Source organism: Botryllus schlosseri, chromosome 5 (assembly GCF_051294905.1).
Source record: "Botryllus schlosseri isolate E-star chromosome 5, Bs_hap1, whole genome shotgun sequence".
Taxonomy (NCBI): Eukaryota; Metazoa; Chordata; class Ascidiacea; order Stolidobranchia; family Styelidae; genus Botryllus; species Botryllus schlosseri.
Window position 1 is genome coordinate 5,910,460 of NC_137240.1, and position 12,155 is coordinate 5,922,614.

Consider the following 12,155-nt stretch of genomic DNA (forward strand, 5'->3'; position numbering starts at 1 on the left):
ACACAATGTTAATCCATTCAGGACATTATCCGTGGCCTAGTGAAACCAATCTGTAACAACACTGATCATTCTATGATTTCAAGACCCAGAAATGACCCACGTTATTTTAACTTTCAAATTCAAAACCCCAGGGAGTTCTGGTTTCAATTTTTAAACATCAAGCATTCCTGTTTCAAGCGAGCCAAACTTTGATACTAATTGCAGGCATTATCTCAATTCATATGGCGTTCCTATTTTTGTCGCAATCACCATCACCTATACAATCGTGTGGGTATTATATCCACCGTTCCAAATTCCCTCAATTTAGCACCACAATTATTCAATTTTAAATCTATACAGGGATTCTAGCCAGTTTATATAGAGTTCCATTACTATACAGGTAAGAATTACCCTCTCCAATTACGCAATGTCTCTTTTTCCACACCCAATATCGGTATGAATTCAATTCATTTGTATATTAATTTCACAGATCAAATCATAGCAAAAAGAGTTCTGACGTAGGGAAGAATTCAGGAACCGCGCGAATTTGAATTCGGTCAAAGATTACGGTATCAAGTTCACCACCCACCCCTGAGCTAGACGCATGTCTACGGCCGACCAGTAACTTGAAGACCACCTCCTCTTGTGGTGACCCTGGTATGACTGGAACTCGCAACACACCGATGATGCAGTTCCGAGGTAATCCTGCCACTATCGAGCAGAAATTCGCAGGTAGTACTTCAACAGCTCTTAGCCTATCCAAGTAACAATGCTGCCATTATGACCACCTTTGGACTGTAGTGATCGTTGGGCAATAATCAGTCTTCCTTTTACAGAAACCGCACTGAACATCATAGCATTCCCACAAGGACCAGCTATCACTCAGGCCGAGCGGCAGGAATACCGCTCATTCGGCAAGGTAAACTCATATCCATAACCCGTTATGTAACAATTAGGCTACTCAAAAATTATTTATTATGACCACGGCGCTGCGGTTTCGCGGCGAACTCGACATCCAACATAGATCAAGGCGCATGTCTCAAATTTCAGACAATCAAGATCGACATTTCATTGTAATTTTGAATAATAGCAAAGTTATCAAACTACTAGGATTCAATTCATTGGTACCGAACTTGGAAATGCGACCATAAACTGCCAGGAGAGAGTTAAATTATTACTAGCAAGACTTCAACAGGAAACTGAGCAGTCAAATCCGAACTTGATCGCTGACTCGGACCCGTTTACAACCCCGAATCGAGGAGTATTCATTTTTGCAAAAGTGAAAACGCCAAATTGAAACTGTCCTGTGTAGTTTACATGGATTTGACCCAACAGATCCGACTTATTATCAATTGAGTATCCTGTGCTCCTCACAACACATGTGCTGGGATAGCGAGTAGAATACGCCAACCCATATCGTCGCAATTTGCCAATTCCATTGTACGTGAACAAATGCTGTTACTTGCTATTTTATCAGCTGACCGGCCCGCGAGCGATTGGAAAGCCTGAATCCGGCCCGGGACGCCATTTGAGTCCGACACCACTGCCTCAAACCTCCAACTCATGGTATGTATTATTTTGACCGTATCATTTTGTACCCAGATCTCGCGAAACCCCCATCAGTGCGCGTTACGTCACGTGCTGTCCTATCTACAGATTCAACTTGAACGTACGTACCTACTTGGAATGTATAAGCCTATTAGCCATAACATGAAATAATTTGGATAGTGTTTAATGTCCTTGAGTACTCCAATCTAATAAGTCCTCACAAAAACAAAGTTCATTCCCTACGCCTTAAAGAAAAAACATTTTCCTCCCTCAAAACAATAGTCATAAGTCACTTTGGCAGGTTCATTCGATCCAATAATTAACAAGAAGTGGTGAAGCCATGTATTAGATCTTAGTTGGCCGTTGCTGTTCTGGGGTTGCACAAAGTTGTTCTGAGGTCTCATAATAATCAATCTGAGCAAGCAAATACCACATAGATGACGCAGAAATGGTGGGGAAAACTAAAGATATTCAAGCACTCCTGGCTTCAATTATTAGTCACTTGCAGACATGGGGTGATTACTTTACGAATGTAATCGATTGCGATTACGATTACTTGTGAATCCCGCGATTACGATTACGATTATAATTACAGCCAAATCAGGAAGTAGTCGATTACGATTACGATTACCTTTCAAAAGTAATCACGATTACTCACGATTACACTTGTTTTGCTTCTTGGAACTAATTTCAGAACAGATATTGGAAGACAATATAAATAAGGCTTGCGATGAAAAGGTCTAATGAGATAACAACTTTCTTTATAAATCATACGTCATTTGCGTGCTACGTCATAATGCACCCACTGCCCACATCTATGCAAGGCCATTCGTCGCACCCAACGATTTGCATTCTTGCCAGGTCCGTAACTGCCACACCCCAAACTCCGCAATAGGACCGGGAGCGAGCTCTAAGGGGACGCAAAAGTATTTCGTAAATCAACATATTTTCTAGAGAGTTAATTAACTTGAAAAGTTTCTTCGAGCTTCGGGATTTAATGTCTCTAAATAGCTTGGTTTTGAAATGCATACCTCTCCCCCTCAAGAAAAAAAGCATGCATAGTTTATAGGAATAGGCATTTCGGTGGCGGTCATTACCCCGCCACGACACACCAAAAGACGTATGCAATTTCGGCCAACATGCAATTCCACAAAGTGTGCTACCAAAGAATGACTTTGGCCAAAACGTTGGGTATGTGTCCATTGTCAGTAGCCGCGCTCTGTGGGCGTGACGAATAGTCCGTTCCTTCCAATCTAAGCCCCAACAATGCAAATGCCACCCGGAGCACTCACAGAGGGATGAAGACATGGCAATTTGTGTGTGGTCTCACGAAAGTTTTTCTTTTAGTCTGCTAGTTTGGGCGACTACAGTATCTTTTGATCATATAAAAGGCGGGAGGTCACGAATTAACAACATACAATAATGAAATTATACCAACATACCAGATGCTATAATTATGAATTACTTGCCCCCGCTCTACCGGTAAATCTGAATGCATAGAAAGATAATGCAATTACCAATATTATTGACGAAATTCAGTCATCAACTTGAAAACGGACCACCCTATGGGGCCCCAATACCCAGGATTGCAATCTTACAGATACCAACGTTTGGAGTGGGGGACGGATTGCTGTTTTGGTCCTGATTGTATCTACAACCCACGCTAACATGGTGTATAAGCGGATGGCTATGGCGACAGGTATAAATGTCGAGTGAAGAATTGTAAAATAACGATTGGCGCCCGTTTCAAGTAGTCATATGAGAATAAGATAAGTGAACTTAAAATTCTACCTTCCACTTGATACAGATACTGCAAGCTGCCGTTATGCCGTGACGAGAAACGGCAAAGAACGGCTCGGTTATGATATATTAACGCAGCTGTTGATTTAAACCATCGTAATGTTTCATTTGACGAGTACAAAACTTCAAGTCTTTGACCGGTGTACGTACAATACATACGGATATTACTGCTTGCCAAGCAGCAACGGTCAAACCGCGTTTAACTATAAGCTTAACCAAACATCAATACATAAGTTACTATTTGAAACTATAGGCAGAGTGGTGATTATTATCTTGCTGCAAGGTAGTGGCGTCTGGAGTGTATTGATAGCCTGATATACAGCATGGCGTATACTGCTCTAACAATCACACAACAATGTAGGCCTACATCGAATATATATTTACTACGTGTGGAATGTGGATACTTCTTACGCAAGGACGAGCAAAGCTAATACTTCTGACGTAATAATGAGCAGTGGCGGTTGAAAATCAACCGCTTGCGCTATCAATAACCTGGTATAATATCTCTTCCTTGTTCACGAATGTTCGGTTAATTTCATATTCTTTGTACAAACAAAAGTATTCGTTCTTTCACAAAGAAATCGATTAGATATGTGAAGTAGTTGATTACGATTACGAGTACTTTGAATTTTTTTCGAATGTAATCGATTGCGATTACGACCACTCGAAAATGCTGCAATCGTCGTAATCGATTACGATCACTAACCGCGATCATCCCATGTCTGGTCACTTGTGATATTATTTCCACTTGAAAAATAACAGTACTATTTATTCAGCCAACTGCCATAGGTAATATACTGTTAATCCATGTTCCAATCGCTCTATCGCTCAGTTTTAACTGAACGCCAAGGACCATGGTACAGGGTCGCACAGATTCCAGGATCCACTCCATATATCTTGCTAGTCTAGTTCCGAAACCTATAATCATTCCATACCAAACTAGTTCATACAGATACTAATTTAAAAGTAATCTTTAACTGCCAGATCTTATAGCAAATTTTCTCTCAATTTTTGCAGGAACAAAACCATAGTACAGAATCTCGGCCACCCCTTCTGATATTACTACAAGGATCTCAAGACCGGGACTCAGGTTCAAGTACTAAAGGAATTATTCTAAAGCGGTCAGGGTATGTTATGGTACGAATACGCCGCTCAGATGCAAAGATGTACTGCTCGTCAACAATGTTTGCATATGCTGTACGTGATTGTCTCGATATCAACAGATTAGGGACCCCATGCATTTGAGTATTGCTTGTCATGTTGTGTTCCCATTTAGGTAGATGTGAGACTGGGTGGACCTACTTTAGTGACAATATTTTGGAATAATCACGATCCCAACCTTTAATCGCTAAGAATTGCACAATTCGGTAACCACTCAGACCCAAGACTTCAGGCACCCGAAAAATTACTGCACAACCATCGTTCAATTGGTAGCCAAATATCAAACCAAATCATTAAAAGACAATCCATTTTATCTACCAGTGCTGGGGTCAAACCCCTACATTGAGTTATGGGTCACTATACATCATAACCGGAGGTCTGGTTTACTATTCTAGTTTATTTATGTCTGCCAACAGCTACAGTTACCAGTTACTCTCAAGTCAGTGGCATTTTCTGTTTGGTCCCAGGTTGAGTCATCAAAAAATCGTGACTTGAGTCTGACTCGAGGCGAGTCCTGACTCGAGTTATTGTAACCTTCGCAAGGACATCACTCAATAAAACACAGGCATCACAATTTCACGTTCTCAACTTCTGATTCAAGTTTTAGTCAATCGACAGCTAATTTTCTTTTAAACTACAACTCGACAGTAGTGAGGATTGAATCGTTTGGCGCCCCGCCCCTCAGGCTATTTAGAATGTAAACACTCTCATAATATAATTACCGTCGGACTATGCCCGGTTTATGATGTCATCACAGAGGAATTAGGCGACTGCAGTAGGATATAGGTTGGATTCCCACTTATTCTATTATGTGTATTTTCCTGGATATTCTATTATGTATATTTGGATTAGTGATAAACAAAGCCTGAGGATATTTACGTTCATCGTGAAATTTCGCCACGTCGTCCTAATTGCCACACCTACAGGACGCCCAAAGTTTCGGAAATATACATAAATTCGAAAACTATGATGACTATGCAAGGCTATATTCTCCGGATAATATTATTATGTGTATTTAGGACTTTGTATTTTTGCGGATAATATGAGCTCTCAGATAACACGTTTTTGTGAATGTGAATTTGTTTTCAATTGATTTATATGCGTGTTTATATCTGCAATGACGCCCATTGCAACGCCTAGATATTCTAATGTTTTGTGAATTTCAATACCGATTTTCCATGTGTATTTAGCAATATGTATTGAATAACTTGCTTCCGAGAAATAAATAACATTCATTATACGTTAGATGATTAAATTCCGAGACTTTATAATAACTTGCTTCCGAAAAATAAACATCATCACTAATTAATTAATATAAAATGCTATTTTGAGCACTGCGACTTGATAATATTAATCCCTACGCTTCTGATGCATGATTTTTTTTTATGTGAATTTCATCGATAGTGTCCGAGTTCTATGTGACATAAGTACAATTCCAGCATAGGTATTTGCAATAAAGCCGAAAAATTAGAGTCGCACATAAATACGAAAACTATGATGTCTATGTAAGGTTATATTCTCCGGATAATATTATTAATATCAAAATTCTACACATCATCACTAATTACTTAATATAAAATGCGATTTTGAGCGCTGCGACTTGATAATATGAACCCCTACGCTTCTGATGCATGATTTTTTGTGATAAGGACCTAGGTAACATTCAGAGTCTGCAACGATTGTTTGGATATACATTATAGCAATACCCCACTAAACTATAGGCGGTTATATTACTCTATTGGTCAGAGATAACTCATCCGTCCATAATTTTAAACTTGATTTTATGTATACAAGTTACTGTCTCTGCAGCCTCCACATTTTACGACTTATTTTCATTAGACGCAGGCAAGCGATTCTCCAGTTCCGAGCTACGGAAACAAATCACTCGCATGTGCGCGTTCCGAATAGTATTGTAGAATTTTCTAGAGTCGTAACAGCTTAGTAGCATATACGCGAATCCCAAGGTGAAAAATAATCGAACGAACTATAGCCGTAGGCGTGCGATTCGCAGGGCTTTATTTATACAAACTCTATCGATGCCTGTACGCGAACCCCTGCGTTAAAACGATTAGGTCTAATTAACACGTTCTGAAGCCGAAAATTTAGTCAACATCATTGAGATAGCCATGATTTGAAGATGGTGATCGAGTGTGACAATAGCACTCGCCAAGGTTAGACAAACATAACCTTAAACTACTCTCTACTTCACAAAATATAAAGTTATAAAAGTAAGCAGATTTCTATGAAAACCCGTGAAATAGAAGTAAAAGTAGCCTAGAAACATAACTACTTAATGAAAAATCGTGATTCTTGAAGTGATCACATTTCATACGATTCAGTCCTTTTCATGTCACTAGAATAAGGTGATTAAACTGACAGTGAAACGCCGCCGTCGTCTTATAACGTAATAATGTAAGCTGCGTCGGGTGCTGCTATAATGTTAGGAGCGAATATAGTAGAAAGTTCACGTCTGGACATCTGTAAGCAGGTGCGCATACTACCGTAGTAAACGCATAACAGAATTCATGCAAAAGTCTATATTGCTTTGTGATGATTTTGATGTTGTTCCATACCGATTGGGAAGATAGGACTCCTAATTTCCTTATCCCGGAACGTAGCAAGAAAAATCGTATAAATTTTGTAAAGTAGATAGAAAACTACACTATTCCGATGCAGTAAAGACTCTTACACGCTGGATTTTGTGCAGTATATACTAATTTTACATTGCGGAGTATTCCATAAACGTTAATCCAGTGACCCTCCTTCTATTTTCAATCACGATCCGCTTATTATTCTGGGCTTCGAACCCCACACCCAGTACGTTTTATGGGGATTAATATTTTTAGATTAAATATAGGGTATCGAGACTTCGTGAAACTTACTCGGAAATAGTTATTTCTACCCTAATTTAATAGATTTCTCAGATATCGTAGCAACGGAACTGGCTTCAGCGAGCGGTTAAGGTGTTGGACTTAAGTTTCAATGAACAAGTGTTCACATAGGTTCGAATCCCACACCCACTACGTTTACGAGAATTAATATTTTTAGATTCAAATTTAGCGTATTGAGTACTTTTTCTGCCTTTTTCAGCGCATTAGAGACGTTTACACTATTGATTTCGTGAGCTTTACTTAAGTTTTATAAATTAACGTAAAAGTAGCCATTTCCGAGTAAGTAAAACGTTCGTATTGTAGGTTCATTTCTGCTTAATACTATAATTATCATGGAGTTGAAGCAGTCCAATATCAAAAACACCCGAAAGTATTTGTTGCATATAGCTAAAAACCTAATTGAGTACTCTGAAGAAGTACAAGTAGCACAGTTTGTGGTATTTCTATGACATCGAAATTTAGCTAACCAGAACTTATACTTGAGTACTCCGAAATGTACAAGTACTTTACCTTTACACGACGTTTTTGTGAAATGAATACTGATTTTATTAAAAAATAAAAAAGCACGAAAAATTACATTTTATCCCAAACCATCAGAATACTAAAGTAGCTTATCGCGTATATGGACCTAATACTAAAGTGTTTATGATTTCAGTTCGCTTCAACTTCATGACATTTTCAGTATTAAACAGAAGTATAGGCCTAGAATGCTAACTTTCTTCGTAAATTGCTACTTCTGCCTTAATTTAACGGATTTATCTGAGATCATTGCTTTACTTAATCCCTCCAAAATGTGCATTATACTAGTACGTCACCATCGAATCCCTCTGGCTATAACTACCCGATAGTATAATTGAGCCAAATACTCGAGTACTAATTTTAAAGTAGCTTAGGTATCTAAATGAACCGACGATCAGTAAACCATTTCGAAGTGCAAGTACAGGAATATCATAGTTCTTGAACCGTGCTCAATGCTCAATAGACCATTTTTGCTATTTTTCATCGCCATAAGTCATTCTGGACCGCGTAAACGCATTGTACGTTATAGATGAAACTTATGCAAATCCCCGGAACGCAACAAGAAAAATCGTATGAATTTGTAAACTACTTATTCATGACATAATAATAATTCTACTTGTACACATTTTCACATTTTATAACACTTTAAGTAGTACTTGAAAGTTTTGTCAAGTTAACAGGTTAAAAACTTATACTTGAGCACTACGAAATGTACAAGTACTTTACCTTTACACGACGTTTTGTAAAATGAATACTAATTAAAAAATAAAAAATAAAAAAGACCGAAAAATTACATGTTATCCCGGAACGCAACAAGAAAAATCGTAGGAATTTGTAAACTACTTATTCGGTAAACTACTCTTTACTTCACAAAACAAAGTTACAAAAGTAAGCAGATTTATATGAAAACCCGTTAAATAGAAGTAAAAGTAATAACAATGCATCATACCAAATTTGATCGCAATTTCATGATGCAATACCTTTAAAACTAACGCAGTTCTCTATACACTTTTGCGTAAATCTGTGTTTCGCTAGCGTAGCACGTACCTATACATAGTAAGCTTCAATAACGGAATTACCATGCTAATAATCAAATCCCCACCCTGAAACTCGGTACGCGGTTGTAGGACATTATGAAAATACAACATACCAAATTTCATCAGACATTTCATGATGTAACACCTTTAAAACCAACGCAGTTCTATACCGACTTTTGGCTAAATCTGTTATCCATAGCGCAGCACGTACCTATACATAGTCAACTTTAAAACGGAATTACCATGTTAATAATCAGCTCCCCACCTTGAAACTCGGTACGCAGTTGTAAGACATTATGACAATGTAGCATGTCAAATTTTGTTACGCATTTCATGATTGAACAACTTGAAAGCTAACGCAGTTCTATACCGACATTTGCGTGAAACTTTTTTGCGGGAGCTTAGCGCATACCTATGCGTAGTCAACTTTAATGACGGAATTACAGATATAATTAGGTTTCAACACTTTTACAACGATTCTTCTTGCTTCCTATAACATCGCACTCGAAGCCCTCGTTATTAGGCTATGATCTCAGCCTGAGCTATGTCTTGAAGCCTACGGGACTTTGCAAATTGTTTCGATTTATTCTATACCCGTTTTAATTTAAGGAAGCCCATTTCACTCAATGTATCGATGCCTACAGTATAGAGTATACTCTACAAAATTTTCTGATTAATTCTCCCTATGTTAATTTACCATAAGACAGACAATTTGACTCCTAAAGTCCGAAATACTTGTTCGCTTGAGCTAAGCCGCAGCGCCTGGAGTGGAATTTTATAGTTCTTGTAAAAAGTTGTTTATACACAATATATGTTTAAGGTAAGTCCTACGAATTCATGATTTCGTCCGAGTTTGTATTTTAGTAATATATACTAATACCGCGTTTGTAACTTGTGCAAGTAGGCCTACAGGAATATCATAGGTAAAGTCTCTGTCTTGCATTTAGTTGCCGGCTCTGAAAGCAAGCAAAGTTTGTGGTATTTGCGCAACATCGAAATTTGTACACTTCACGCGGGGCCTACGATACTTACGGCCTAATATGGCACATTACACTTGCTGGATATAAGAGGCCGACACTCCCAACCAGACATCACGACTGACTCAATGATTGCTTGCGATCTCACTTCTCGATACCAGACGCCTCGCCATACAAGTCTAATAAAGTATTATAACAGACAAAATTAGTTCTTTCAGATGAAACAACCCAATTAAGAGCCAAGTGATAGCGTCGCAATGTATTTAATCGTTCGGGTAGACTTGAATCGTGATCCGGATCTCGTAACATAGTAAAATCGAGGTATGTAGTTTAATTACTCACTCACTACTCTATATGTTGGTGGTGGTCATACCCTGCAAAGTTTTTTGCTGCGAACGTAGTGTTTCACCTTACATCAGTTGGTTCAATGTATGTACCGGGTTGTGAAAACTGTCGCTGTTTTGACTATGTGTCACAATCAATACTAAATACGAGAATTCGTTACTCGTCGAAACGCCGCAGTCAGACATCGTTAACAGCGATTCCGTGTATGGCAATCTTGAGTTCAATTGCGGTTTTGTGATGTTAACCAAGCGGCTGTGTTTCTGCGGTGTGAAGACTGAATTCGTGTTGTTTCCCTGCAAGAGTGCGATGTCTATTTCACACCTAGAGCAATTATAAAACGCATCTTCGAAACTTTTGGTCTAGTTCATCCGCTTGCATTTCGAAACGGACCATCACGACAAGACTCTAACCCACCACATCCGAGGTTTCAGTTGATCATATCGAAGAATATCATGTCCATCCGTGTTACCACCCACATCTTGGTTGAATGGCCGATGATAAGCCAAATTTAATAACGGAATTACCATGCTTAACATTGAATCCCAACTCTAAACTTGATACGTAGTTGTAGGACATTATGGCAATGCACCATGCTAGATTTCATCACACATCTAATGATGGAACACCTTTGAAACTATCGCAGTCGAATACCGACTTTTACGCATATCTGTTTTTCGTGAACACAGCATATACCCATACATAGTCAATTTTAATAACAGAATTAGTATGCTAAATATTAAATTCTCACCTTGAACGTTGGTACGCAGTTGTAGGACATAATAAGAATGCACCATACCAAATTTCGTCAGACATTTCATGATGTAACACCTTTAAAACCAACGCAGTTCTATACAGACTTTTTGCTAAGTCTGTTTTTCCGTAGCGTAGCACGTACCTACGCATATAGTCAACTTTAATAACGGAATTATCATGTTAATAATCGACTCCCAACTTTGAAACTCGCTACACCGTTGTAAGACATTATGACAATGCACCATATCAAATTTTGTTACGCATTTCATGATTGAACAACTTTAAAACTAGTCCAGTTCCATGCCGACTTTTACGGGGGTGGGGGGGGGGGGGGGGGGGGGGGGGGGGGGCGTAGCACGTACCTATGCATACTCAACTTTAATAACGGAATTACCGAGCTTAACATTGAATGCGCAACTTGAAGATTGGTTCACAGGTGTAGGACATTATGACAATGGAACATACCACTGCGCTAACTTTCAGAATTTTAAGTATAGTACTCGCACTTTGTGAGAATACCCATGTAGGTTTTTTGCCTACATGCACCAAATACTATTAAGTCATTATGATATTGGAGTACATCAACTTCATGATAGCTAGAGTATTGAACAGAAATAGACCTAGAGTACTAACGTTTTACTTACTCGGAAATGTCTACTTCTACCTTATTTTAAAGGATACCTCGTTCGAAGCGAAATTTATGTGGTTTTGGATAATATCCAATATGTAGGCTCACTTTGAAGGGTACTTCCTAAAACTCAAATATTGCGCAAAAGTACAATTAGGGATTTAAAAGTAACTAATATAGATGGTTATTTTCGTAGATTACTTACCCTCTACTCAAGAGGTTTTTCAGGTGGAACTACCTACTTTTAGGACTGTGTATATCAAAGTAGTTTGAGCTGACGTTTATATCACCTTGACAAGTGACATTATCAGACATGAAAATGATATTATCACGTAATACCAGAAATTAACACACGTCAATGTGTTTCGGAATTCACTATAAATTGGTTACTAAGAGAAGTATATTCATGTGTACACAATAGCGGAGAGAATATTTAAAATGTAGTAAGCAGGCCGATGGATATTCATTGAGTTGTATAAGCATAAAAAACATTCCCGCGCGCGTCTACTACGGATTA

The 12,155-nt window shown here is 38.5% G+C and overlaps 1 protein-coding gene and 1 long non-coding RNA gene across 2 annotated transcripts in view; one reads left to right on the forward strand and one right to left on the reverse strand.

Annotated features, from left to right (window-relative positions):
• Positions 1-1,546, forward strand: part of LOC145439661 (uncharacterized) — a 129,984-nt gene extending 128,438 nt beyond the window's left edge. The window contains exons 7-8 of the mRNA XM_080317188.1: positions 816-898; positions 1,457-1,546. The gene's annotated coding sequence lies outside the window, so the exon portion shown is untranslated. The remainder of the gene's footprint in view (positions 1-815; positions 899-1,456) is intronic.
• Positions 1-12,155, reverse strand: part of LOC145439675 (uncharacterized) — a 79,182-nt gene that overhangs the window by 41,359 nt on the left and 25,668 nt on the right. The window lies entirely within an intron of this gene.